The 12,498-nt window shown below is 36.0% G+C and overlaps 1 long non-coding RNA gene across 1 annotated transcript in view; it reads right to left on the bottom strand.

The window, feature by feature from the left end:
* LOC134138441 (uncharacterized) overlaps window positions 1–12,498 on the bottom strand; it is a 31,720-nt gene that overhangs the window by 16,353 nt on the left and 2,869 nt on the right. The window lies entirely within an intron of this gene.

Genomic DNA, 12,498 nt, shown 5'->3' with positions numbered 1-12,498 from the left:
AAACAAACTTAGCTTGCTAAATGACATTTATCAAATGATATCCAAAAAAGTGAAGGTAAGATACTTAAAATTCAGGCACTGGAGATATGTACGCTAAAAGAAACATTACCTGCTTGCTAATTTTGCTGAGTGACCCATTCAGAAAAAGAGAAGTACAGAGAGAATATGGTGGCTGGCTAAGGGGTGAAACATCTGGGCTCACGCATTGAACCTTAATACTAAGTGGAACATCTTCATTTGGAGAAACAGAAGAGGATCTGCCCAGAGTAATGTGTTGCACAGTGTGGAAACACTCTTCAGGATGGAGAATAATACAGGTACAAGTCCTCTCAGGTAGAGAAAGGATCTCATCACCATTTCCCCCACCCACTTCCTGGGCTTCCTGATAGGAAGAGCAGCACAGTCAGTAATATCGCTAGGAATCTAATCCTTCATTTCCTTGACTTTTACCAGTGTACTTGAAAACTGAAATGCTTCGGAAATGGCAAACTGTTAGACTCAGCACTTCCAAGGCACTTCAGCCTGTGGGGATCCAAAATAAAATTTCTCCAGTCTGGAAGAATTAGTTCTGTTTCATTTTCTGGATTTTAAAGTTGGTGAGAAGAAGTAAAAATGTTTTAATAGTTTCAAATCAACTTGAATTTATTTTGTGTGTTTGACAGCTGAACCAAAAAAAAAAAAAAAAAAGAAAAAAGAAAAGAAAAAAAATTCACAATTTTTGCCCCCAAACTAAGGCTCTGCATAATGCAGCTGAAATGAGTGTCACCCCTCAGAGAAAATCTCTTTCAGATTGTGATGAATAATTCATTTTCTGTTTTCTGATTGAATTTCATAGCAGTTGGTTTAATGTTACTGCTCTGACTTGTCAAGGATCCATGTGATCATATAATGTACATTTGGATACATGTAAGGATGTTCAGCTTTGTTATTTGCATTTTTGTGAGTATGAAAATCGTTTCGGTATCCTTTAGACTTCCAGCTGACATTTGCTGATGTAGGTGAATGGTCACTGAGGCACAATATTATCATTGCTGCCATACCTCTCATATCTTAGAAGAATGTTATTCTTGCATTTCCTGCTGCTCGCTATTGTGTAAAATAGAAAGACTTAAAAAAAACCTAAAAAATGTCATCTGTTCAGCACGAATGCTTTTATTTCCAAGAATATGGATAACAATATTATCTACTACAAAATGGGCTTCATACCGAAAGCAACATTTGAACAAATTATTTTAATTAATACTAATTTTTAATGAATGTCATAAGATTTCTATTTTCTGCCAAAGTGAATATACTGTATTTCACTGATGTGATATGGGTAAATTGATGTAAAAGGAGAATTTAGTCTATTCACTGCCGCTTTCATCAGCTGAAAACATTCATTCTCGATTTTCCTTATCCATTATGCATTGGTGGCAGAGGTTGTTACATACCAGACTGCACCTTCAGTCTCTGTTCTGAGCTATTGTACTTTCCTCCTTTACTATAACCCATGTCCTTTGTCTATTACTTCAGTTTCTCTGTTAAGATTACACGCATTGTTTTATGAAAGCACAGTAAAATCCTTGTAAAGACTGCATTTAGTGTCTGGGCTGAGTTTCCATTTCTGGGTGGAAAATGCAAAATCAGAAAACATTCACCTAAATAAATGCTTTTTTCTTTGCCTTCTGAGGCTAACAAAACTTGTGGTCTGTCAAAATTGTAAAGGAAATTAATTTCAAAGATATGAATGTGTAGGAGGAATTCAGCTGCCCTAGAGAATTTATCAGGGGCCGTTAGTTAAAGTGCCTGGGACAGTCATAGCTGATGTGGTGATGCATAGAGCCAGCTCTTGAAATAATTGCCAAAATCTTCGAGGGAATTTAAATAAAACATACCAGAGTAAACTCAATCAAGGAGTGAGGTCTCTTAGATATTCAAAATATGGAAATATTTGCAATTTTTTTCCCAGGCTCAATATAAATTCAATTTCATAGGACTGTCTGAACATGGATAATTACAGATCAATGAAATCTGTAAAAATTGTCAACTTTTAATCTTGCCTACCGCAAGGTTTTTCATAACTACCCACATTAAAAAAAATGGAGAAAGAGATTCAAGCTATGATGTTAAGGAAGGCTGAGGATGCTGCACCGAGAATACAGACACCGGTGAGAAGTGTCTTAGGGCTGCAAAGGCAACTTACTTACAAACAGCTCCTCTAAATGGACAAATGTCCTTGCTTTAGAAAGTGCACTTCTCCGGTTTTTAGACGTACTTCCTCCGTATTCAGTAAGGCTCCCCTCAGAGCACAGGGAAGCTCCATCTAATTAAACAAAGATTTATATGTGTTTTTCACAAAAGATCCCAGTGCTTGCCAAATGCAGTTAGGGACTGGTGGCACCTTGAATTGTGAAGGTAGATATGTCACCCAAAAGGCACAGAATTACAAGGCACTAATTTCCCTGTCATATCTTCTTGTTCATGTTATACAGTGATGACCGCCCCACCTCTCTCCGCCTCACATTCCCTTTCACATTCGGTTAGATCCAGCCCAGGCTCTAATTGTATTAAAAGCATTACTGAGTAAAAAATAACATGCAATTGTGACAGAAAATAGCCATCTGTTTTTGAAGCTCAACATTTCTTAGTGGCCCATAGAAATTATCTTCTTTTTCTTATTTTAGGTTGAGTTTTTTTTATTATTATTTGTATACTGAGTTTTCTGTCTGTGAAATTTAGGGAATTTTAAGAGTACAGTTTTGACCTTCTTACATCCTGATAGAGGACGTGCAAATATATGCAGATTTGGAAACAGCAGTTTGGCTAACGTTAACATTGGCCAGTTTGATGCAGATTTTTAAAGATATTAGTGATTTTGTTGCTGTTGTTGTTGTTCTAACCACAGTAAGAAAGAGAGAAAAGTAGCGTTTGTAGACAGTGTAGCTGTGAAAGAGGCAGGAAAATATATTGAAATGGAGTCTTAGGCTTGCTCGAGAATCCTTTCTCTGTGTCCTCCTCCCCCCGCCCCCCACCCCGTCAACATAATATTGATAGTCTCTGGACTCGGTTAGGTTTTATGCAGCAGTAGAGGTTATAAAAAACCTGTTCCACCTGATAGACATTGCCAATAGATGGTAGCATCTTCATCCTGATCTGACTCCCCTGAAATACATGCTACAAGTGATGGCACACAGTCATCTGTGCTGTCCCCAAATTGTCAACAAAGCTCACTTTATAGCCCAGTTGCACCTTTGCATTAACTGAAAAGAGTCAAAGCTCTGAACTATAAAATGTAGGAGAGGAAAGTGGTTCAGGAAACAGGCACAGATAAAATAGGATTCTGGAATGATTGGCAAGTTTTGCAAAAGACAGAACATCTGATTCCTCTGATTCGAACTCCAAACAATATCTTCAGACAGTATGGTTGCAATGTAATCAAAGATTTCCATATCAGCTACGAAGTGGTCTACACTGAGGTCCCAGGTAGTGAAAAATGAGCCCTGGCTGCTCTGAGTGATAAAATTTCTCTGGAGACTTAAATACAAAACCTAAGAGGAATCTGAGAGAAAGTATCAAGTCAACCTAATTCCTTAATGAATAGTCTCCCTAGCAGAAAATTAAATAAAGAAAGAGGCACATTTTAGATTTTAAAGGAATATAATTTAAAGGATAACTGCCAGATTTAACCTTTTATGCAAGACATGACAGTTATGTGGATGAGACTATTGATAGACAAATGTATAATAGGAAAAGAACAAAGGAAAATTTAACCTCCTCTTAGTTCTTTTAAATCGCCATAAGCTCGGATTGAAATATGAGCAAACAGAAAATCTTTATATTACCCTTTGTATTATTCTCCCTTCATAGCATCTCTTAATATATGGCAACAAAAACCACTGAACTGTTCTTATCAACTATTTATTTAAGACAAACCTTCCATGCACTAAAAATACAGATGGTGGAGGATAATCCAGTTATCTAAGACAGACAATAGATAAACAAATTAATATCCCTACAGCCATACAGTATAATAGTAACTCCAAACATAATTCTTTTCTCTTGGGCTCCCACCCAAGAGATCCAATAGATAGGATAGCCAACCATATCTAAGATACAGATAGGCGAAAGAAGGATCCTATAGAACATCTTCAGCTCCATCTGAAGACAGAGAGATTTCTCAGCAACTAGTATCTACTGGTAACAAAGCTCAGGTCTAATAGCTCTTAATATAAGAAACAATGTTAATATCTATGATTTAGTCCAGATCTGAGAATTGCAAATACCCTGATAATATTTATAATGTTGACTCTTTCTGAGTAAACAGCCTTATGTCCTATTTATCCTACATATATTATCAATATTGTCATGGTTACAGTCTGGCTAAATAATTCATATACATGTATACAAAAATTCCAAGACCAATTAGATACAGAATGAAAATGAGCACTACAGACTTACATATAATTCTGTGAGTACAAATAGTAAAGTTTATATTGTGTTAAAGTTAGAAAAAAAGGAAAATCTTAATTGATTAAAGATATGTGTATTTCACGTAGGTAATTATTTGATAGAACTTGATGAAGTTAATTAGAGTATTTCTACCAGCTTCAGTACGCATTCAGTCCTCCATTTATGTGCATAAAGTTTTTGTAATGGAAAGCTAATGTTAGTGATATTTATGAGCAAGTCGAATGTGAATTTTTCTATTATGTTCATCAGACAGACATAGTTAAACCAAAATCCTTTTGTCATTCTTAAACCTAAGCTTTAAATCTCACTTATTAAAAATTGCATTGAAATAACAAAAAGACAAAACACAGAATATAAAATGTCTATTTGAATTATTCATGGTGATGTGAGCAAAAATTAATTGATACAGAGAAAATAATGGGTGTCCAAGGAGTATTCCTTTTGATAATTTTCACTATTTTGTAAAAAAAAAAATAAATCTAAATTACTTTGAACTCTCTCCTGCACCAACACATTTTTTCTTTATTATATTTTTATTTTCTTAGTTAGATTGAACACAAAGATATCAGTGACAAATCTGCCCTGGCTTATCCATTATTGTAAAGAAAAACAAAACAAGACAAGACTTTCCTAGAAACCTGCAGAGACAATTTCCTACTCTAAGAGGAAAAATAGCAGCTTTCACTACTTTCAACTGCTTTCTAAAATTCCTGCGCAGCTTGTTGCCTTTTATGACAAGGCCAAAAACTCCAATGCAGAAGAGCTACTGAATGGTAGCTCCTGCTATGTAGATGGAGACTCAGACTTTAGTAAGGTCTCCCGATCTGATTTTTAATGAAAACTATTAAATAGATGCATAACTCAGTAGGAATTTTTATATCAAATGTTTCATGAGTTTCATGATCTTCCTAAAATGAGCAAAATAATGCCCTAACCTTCTCTATCACAGGTGGAAGAAGATTTAAAATTCATATCAGAAAGGTAAGAGGTCCAAATACTGCTGTGGATGCTGTAATGATTGCTTAGTTGACACTGTAACAATGTACATAAAAGCTGATCACCCATAAACCATGGTAAGAGCCCCAAAAGAAATTCTTCATTTATTTGTCACTCAGTTTCTTTTCCTACCGAACAATGTGTGCGTCTTTGACCACATTCATCCCACAGAAGTTCAGAGTTTGTGGCAGCCCTTGCCTGAGGAGGCCGGCACTCCCACGGAAGTTAAAAAGATTTCAGCCTTTCATTTCTGGAGGTCAGTGGCCAAAATAACAGTTGTAACAACTTTAGCTGAAACAGAAAACCTCAACAGAATTAAAGGAAAATGGCTTTGCCAACATATGGAAGACTGATGTGTTGATCAGTTTATACCACGTGCTCAAAGCATACCGGACCATTACCAAAGCTTTCTAAATCACAGTGGAAGTTCAAACTTGGGGTTTATATTCCCTTTTGATTTCTGTGGGGGATGGAAATAAAAGCTTTGTGAAGTACTACAGCTCACTATTAATAGCACTGTAGCCAATATGAAGGTAGAAAGGAATGCATAGGCCTTTTTTTCTCTTAATTTCTTACTCTATAACTTTGAATTTTGCAGGATGCAGTGTTTCTTGATTCAGCCTCAGCAATGAGTAAATATAGCTTTAACTTAATAATATATGTATTTAGAAATATGAAGGCCTTTCTGTCTTAAAAGGTTAAAAGATCAAAGATACTATGGAATATTTTGTAGCAGAAATATAATTATCATTTTTAAGCTTCAGCTGAGAAATTGAAAATACTTCCTCAATTTTTAAAAAAGTTTAATTCTACCTCAAAATTGTTATATTAGGAATGAAGACCTTCTGAACTATAAGAATTACAGAAGACTTTAGTTACCTCCTACTTCCTCTTGGTCTGAGTCTCTTCCAAATATGTAAGGGGAACTGTGAACAGTCCTCTTCCTGCTCACCTGTTCGAGCTCTTGAAACAGTATCTGTGGGGAAAGATGACTGCTTTCGGTGGCTGTACCCCTCTAAAAAGCACTAAACAGAGCAGGATGTAAGCAAGACTGCAGCACTCTAGTCTCAGTCTGATGAAGAGAGCTAGCAAGATGCTAAGAAAAAAACATTTATAACATTTAGGTCAAGACAGTGAAGGTGCTATGCTTTCCCATAATGGATTCTTGCTGAGACAGTTGTGAAAGTCTGTACATACCCTGTATCATATTAACAGGTGTGATTTGATTTCTGTTTGCAAATCTAGCAATAAAGGTCACCTGCATAACCAGCTAAACTGGCCAGTAAAAAAAGATTTCACTGCTTGTCTGCATTGCTGCGAAGAGCTAAGCAGACAAAGCATAACAGCAGATATTTCCCTTTGTTGCTAAATAAGAAAACGCTCAACAGCTTCATTGCAATAAATAATAGGAGCCTCATAGCAGTGCTGCTGGTAGGATTTGAATGATGCCTTGTGAGAGTTTATGAACTCTTTTTTTAAAAAAAAATTTGTCACCTAAACTCAATGTATCTTCTTTTCTTAAGGAAAAATGAATTCTTTATAATAAAAATGCAAAAAGGCAAAAATACGTCAACCAAAGCACTCAGGAGAACACTATAATAACCTCTAGAAAGTATCTCTGATGAATAAGCTCACTATCATCAGTAAAAACATGTAAAAATCTACTTAGTCAGCCCAGAGCCTAGTTAATTTGAGGACTAAGTTATAAAAGGCTGTAATCAGCTGTGGGGAATAGGCCAACTAGTTGGGGGAGAAGAGAGGAATTTCTGCTTTTACATAATCCCATAGATAAAGAAGGATTTCCTAGAATGAGGGATCTGCTTCAGCTCAAAAGCAATGGTGACCTAAAGATTTCAGGAGAGGGGAATCTGTCTCCACCAAAGGGAATGACTTAGTAGGCTGTTGACATTAGTTCCCTGTATATTAAGAAGGAAAGACTGAGACACTGATGATGTCTTGCGTTTTTATTGCTAGGAAGTGAGAGAATTTAAAATGCCTAGGAAACTGCTAATATCTTACAACTTACTATCAATAACAAGATGCCATTTCACGTATCTGCCTCCATCCCTTTCCCCTGTAGGGAAAAAAACTTTCCTATCCAATGTCTCTCTAACAGAGTATATTAATCAGCCCGGCCTCCTTCCCATCTTTCTTATTGCTGAGACTTCTCTATTGCTCAAGACTTATCCCATTTTCTTTGCATTATCGTTTTCCCAACACTATATGAAATGTTAAATTTGTGAGACAGAAATGTTTCTAAGGCAGGAGGTGCTGTGTTTTCTTCCTAACTCTATTGCTGCCCTTGTTACAGCAAGCCGTCTTGTTTGTGTCCTTATCCACACCTTAGCCCCTAAACTTCAAGTTCACACTTAAATAGATAAATACTGTTCAACACACTGGGCATTCAACAACTTTGGTTTTCTTTCAGTTGAGCTGGACCAGGAAATATCCTGAACATGTCTTCCTGCAAACCGAAAGAAAATGAGTAAGATCCTGCATAATATATCTTCTGATACAGACTGAGTGCGTTAACATTTGTTGAAGCCTACATGTACTCTAGACTTGCAAGATCTCTCAGTCTACTTAGCAATTTACAGGATGAGTCACCATATTCTTATTATTTAAAGGATAATGACAGTCTTAAAGTTAGCAAATAATTCCTGCTAATATACTGAAATCAGTCATGGGAGGCCAACTAATATCACAACATCGAATAAAAAAATATTAAGAGAAAACAAGCAGGGACAGAGTAAGTCTAGTTAATGTGAAAAATACAGTAATCTGTTTTTTTACCCTAAGACATTATAAAAACTAACACAGGCCAAACAATTAATGTGAAAGCTAATCTGTACTAATCTTTTTCTCCTACTGTAACCATATCACAATATGACTTTAGACATACAGACTTGCAAATGGTATCCAAGCTGTGCAGAGTTTTAACCAATCTGTTAAGAAACAGATCTTTAAACAGTTAGATTGGCCCCTTACTATCTATCCAGAGAAATAAAGCCCAAATAATTTATAGAATTATTGTGCTACTTTGTGCAGAGGAAATGTCTCTGCTTCACTCTCATAAGCAACACTAGCTTCCAATGATTGACTCACTAGCAAAATCTGATTTCCTTGATATACTTGGTAGATACCAGAAGCCAAGCTTCTGAAATTAGGTATAGATGAAATTGTAGCAATCAGGAAAGGCTTTGACTTTGTCCTAAACATTTTTGCTAAGCCACATCATCTGAAGAAATCAAGAAGGTGATAAAAGACATGAATGGGAGCAAATCAGCAGGGATGGGTGGTTTTATGGCCAGTTACATTTATCAACATTTAAATCTAGAAAGTATTAGGAAAAGCCCTGAAAAATATGATGTGATTTCTTGGAATGAAAGCTCTAGCCAGTTTTAATAAAGACATCAAAAATAGCTTTAATTTGTTAAAGGAGTAAAGGTCCATGTTGCGATTGCCTTAGGAACTGCTGCCTTCCACGCATTCAGACAGTCAGAATACAGCCAACATATTAAATGCTGGTTCAAAAACATTTAAATGTTGGGGAACTATGTAGTTATATATAGTTAGTACAGTTATATAGTCAAGCAGGATCAGCTATAGTTACCTCTCAATTAACCGCTAATGGATTGTCTGGGTTATGGATTAACAATGTTGTAAACCCAGGGACACCTGAACGGGCTGTGCGTGAGCCGGTCTAAGTCTGTAGGCAGAATAGTTGTGTTTACACGGCATTTTGCTACACAGACATACCTACCGGGTTAGTGCTAGTTTGGGGATTCCCTGCCCTCTGCAGCCAACAGTATCTCCAACTTACTTTCTTCTCCATTATATTCTCATTATGTGTCTCAGAGACCAGTGTACAATCATTTTGTGCTATCTCTTTGGGTTTGGAGGTTGAGGGGTTTTTTTGTATTTCAGGTTACTTTTGAAAATCAAGAGTTTACTAAGCCCATACATATGAATGTGCCTGGAAAACTTCTCTGACACAGAAGGTATATGTCTTATAGGTATAATCCTCTTCGAAAGTAAGAAAGAATATATCTTTATTTTCATTATTAAAAAAAAATATATATATATTCCTGAAAAAAATCAATTTATATAGTGGACTTTTTACTGTGAATAAGCATACCCATCATCCTCCCTAATTTTATTTATTTTATACTGTAGTTATTGATACACAGTAGATTGCAGTGCAATAAACTCAGTATTTTCAGTTTTATATTTTAACATTTAAAATCTTACCAGTATGCAACACTATGAAAAAAGATATAGATGCTGATCTAATCCACCTACCTTTCTACTGGCCAGATTTTCCATAATAAAAATGAATATACTCCCTAGACTGATATGCCATTTTAAAATATTTCTGTTTTTCTTTTGTAAACTGACAGCAAATTGTCTTTGTTAACTGTGCTTATTTGTAAAGAAAGATTTTCTTCACGCTAAAGAAGCTAAAACCAACATGACCTTCAGGATGATCAATTTAAAATACAAAATTGCATTTGTAGACATAGCAGTTATTTCTCCCGATAGACTCCAAGTAGATAGCCTTAAATAGATATTGACTCCCCAGTTCTTTAACCTTATAATTTTTAAGATATACATTCTAAAATGGTTAGATGTGAAAGAAGTCTTAGCTTGAATGCACAGTGATTTCAGTGATTTAGATATGATGTAAATAACTGCATCTGTAAGTGGCCAGTCCTATTCATTTATAGTTTATAAACTGACTGCTAAATTTGTGAAAGAGCATATAAAAGTAATTTAGTCATGCAATTGCATTTTTAAATTGCATATGCAGTTGCTCTGAGTCCATTAAAAAAGCAGACCCTTTTACTCTATGTTCTATATGAGCGATCTGAGATGTATTAGGAAAAATTCACAAATAATTCTCTATCAGTTATTCTGGACTTAAATATTCAAATAGTGAGCCGTCCCAAGCAAGGGATTCAACAGAGAGGAAAGGTTCAGAGGACTGAAAAACAAATAGAGACTATCCGATGGGATTTTTTTTATTATGAACTGAACCAGTTCAGAACAATTTGTAAAAGGTTTTCTGCTATTAGAATTAGTTCTCATATCTGTTTTCCCAATTTGACACCATTTTCTATTTAAGAGTTCTGAAATACCTTGCAGCTTGTAATAAGCCTACGATATCTCTGTGAAGAAAAGAAATTACTCTCTTGTGTTTTAGACTTATTCAGCACTGCTTGTAATAGTGGCAGGTTTCATCTTGATCCTTTTTTTCTGGGAGTAGAGATTCCTCATGTGTATAAGCTGTTTGCGGAAGAGTTTATGTCAAGAGACTGAGACAAAGGAGACACAAACCATCTTAACCAACTAAAGAATAAAAAAGAAATTTAATGTGCAACAGAAATACAATGAGGCACGGTAAGGAAACAACAAGTTGTGTAAAACAGAGGACAACTTTGGTATTAGTCACTAGTGCTCTCAAACTTCAGAGATACATAAGGAGTTACCAGTATATATCAGTGAAGTAGAAACAAACTTCGTAATTAAATGAAATTTTACTTAAAAAAAGTAATTTTTTTTACTCAAAAAAAATCTTATTTTTGGTACTATAAATATCTTCACCAAGTCTATGTCATAAAATGAAATCTGCATTTCAGTTGTCATTACTGTGACCATCGGACATACTAAAATACCAGATTTACTCTGAACACCTATCTTTCATATGGGGAGATTCACCACTAGCAAGGACAGTGACTAGAGGATGAAGGAGTTAGTGAAGGGGGTAGCAGCCTTCTTGTTAGCACTGTGTGGTTTTGCAAAAACCCCGCATTATACAATGACCAAGAAAGCTTGGTGACAGCTCGATTCCCATTACTACTGCAACTTCATCCAGCCTAGATGTGACTTCAGTACACCACTAACATTACAGAAAAACAAGCCCGAGAAATTTCAGCTGCTGCAGCCTGTTTAGCAGAAAGCTTTTCTTCCTCCCACAGTTGTACTTAGCAGTATTTGCTAGCGTACTTCCAGGGGAAATTAAGAGTTGGATTTCACTTCAATAGCCGAGTCTGTTCCTAAGCGATTTGGGTCAGCAGACCTCTTAGTAAATCAAGATGAAGCAAGAAGCACTGAAGGATCCTTACAAGGAAATTTGCTTTCCTTGTGAAGTCATCAAATACAGGATTTTCTGATTTCTAAGGAATGCCTCATCATCCTTATGGACTCTTCCAGATTTGGAGCATTTTCTACCTTCCTGTTGAATCTTGTGTCGCTGTGCAACAAAGTAGTTAGATTCACTGGGCTAGAAAAGGGAGGTACAAGCACAGGCATGACAAGTGCATGACTTGTACCTAAAGGCCAATGCATGAGGAGACAAGAACCCTAAATTCTGGTCCTTGTTCCATAAATATTTCTGTGTTTTGCTCCCTTACATGAAGCTATTATTGGGCAAATAGTCTATGAAGCAGGGAAATAATCCTCAGAGCTCAAGCTTCTTTCATTTGGCACTCAGCTCAAAAGTTTGCTCTCTTTTTCTCAGGGCCTTACAACATTCTTATCTAAGCTGTCCGTAGCTTTCCTCTTCATCTGTTTTTGTACTGCTTCTAATACTTCTTTGTTCCCACACATGCAAACAGACACACTAGGTCCAATGAATTCTTTGTGCATTGAGTATACTGCACATCCGTAAAGTACATGACTGGTAGGTCTGGCATGTCTGGGAAACGTTGAACCTACTGTGCATGCAATCCAATGTGTCTGGGATTTCCATGCTGGCTATTTTCATAAATCCTGGAAAAATGCCTATTTTTCACAGACCAATTCATTTTTCCACATTTATATACTGTAATCAGTTCACTTTTCATCTTTTGATAAACTTATTGAATCCAAGTCTCGCATTACGCACCATCTCATGCAGCATCCTCTCCAGCACTGAAATCATTTTTCTGATTCCCTTATGATTCTTTGGGATTTGTGAACAGTTTTAAAAATACAGCCACAAGAACTGTATGCATTATTCTAGAAACAGTCTCAGCAATGCTACACGTAGAAGCTAAAATCCCCTTCGTA

The sequence above is a fragment of the Rhea pennata genome, chromosome 3 (genome assembly GCF_028389875.1).
Source record: "Rhea pennata isolate bPtePen1 chromosome 3, bPtePen1.pri, whole genome shotgun sequence".
Taxonomy (NCBI): Eukaryota; Metazoa; Chordata; class Aves; order Rheiformes; family Rheidae; genus Rhea; species Rhea pennata.
The sequence above is the reverse complement of the archived record's forward strand: the minus strand, read 5'-3'. Positions and strand labels throughout refer to the sequence as shown.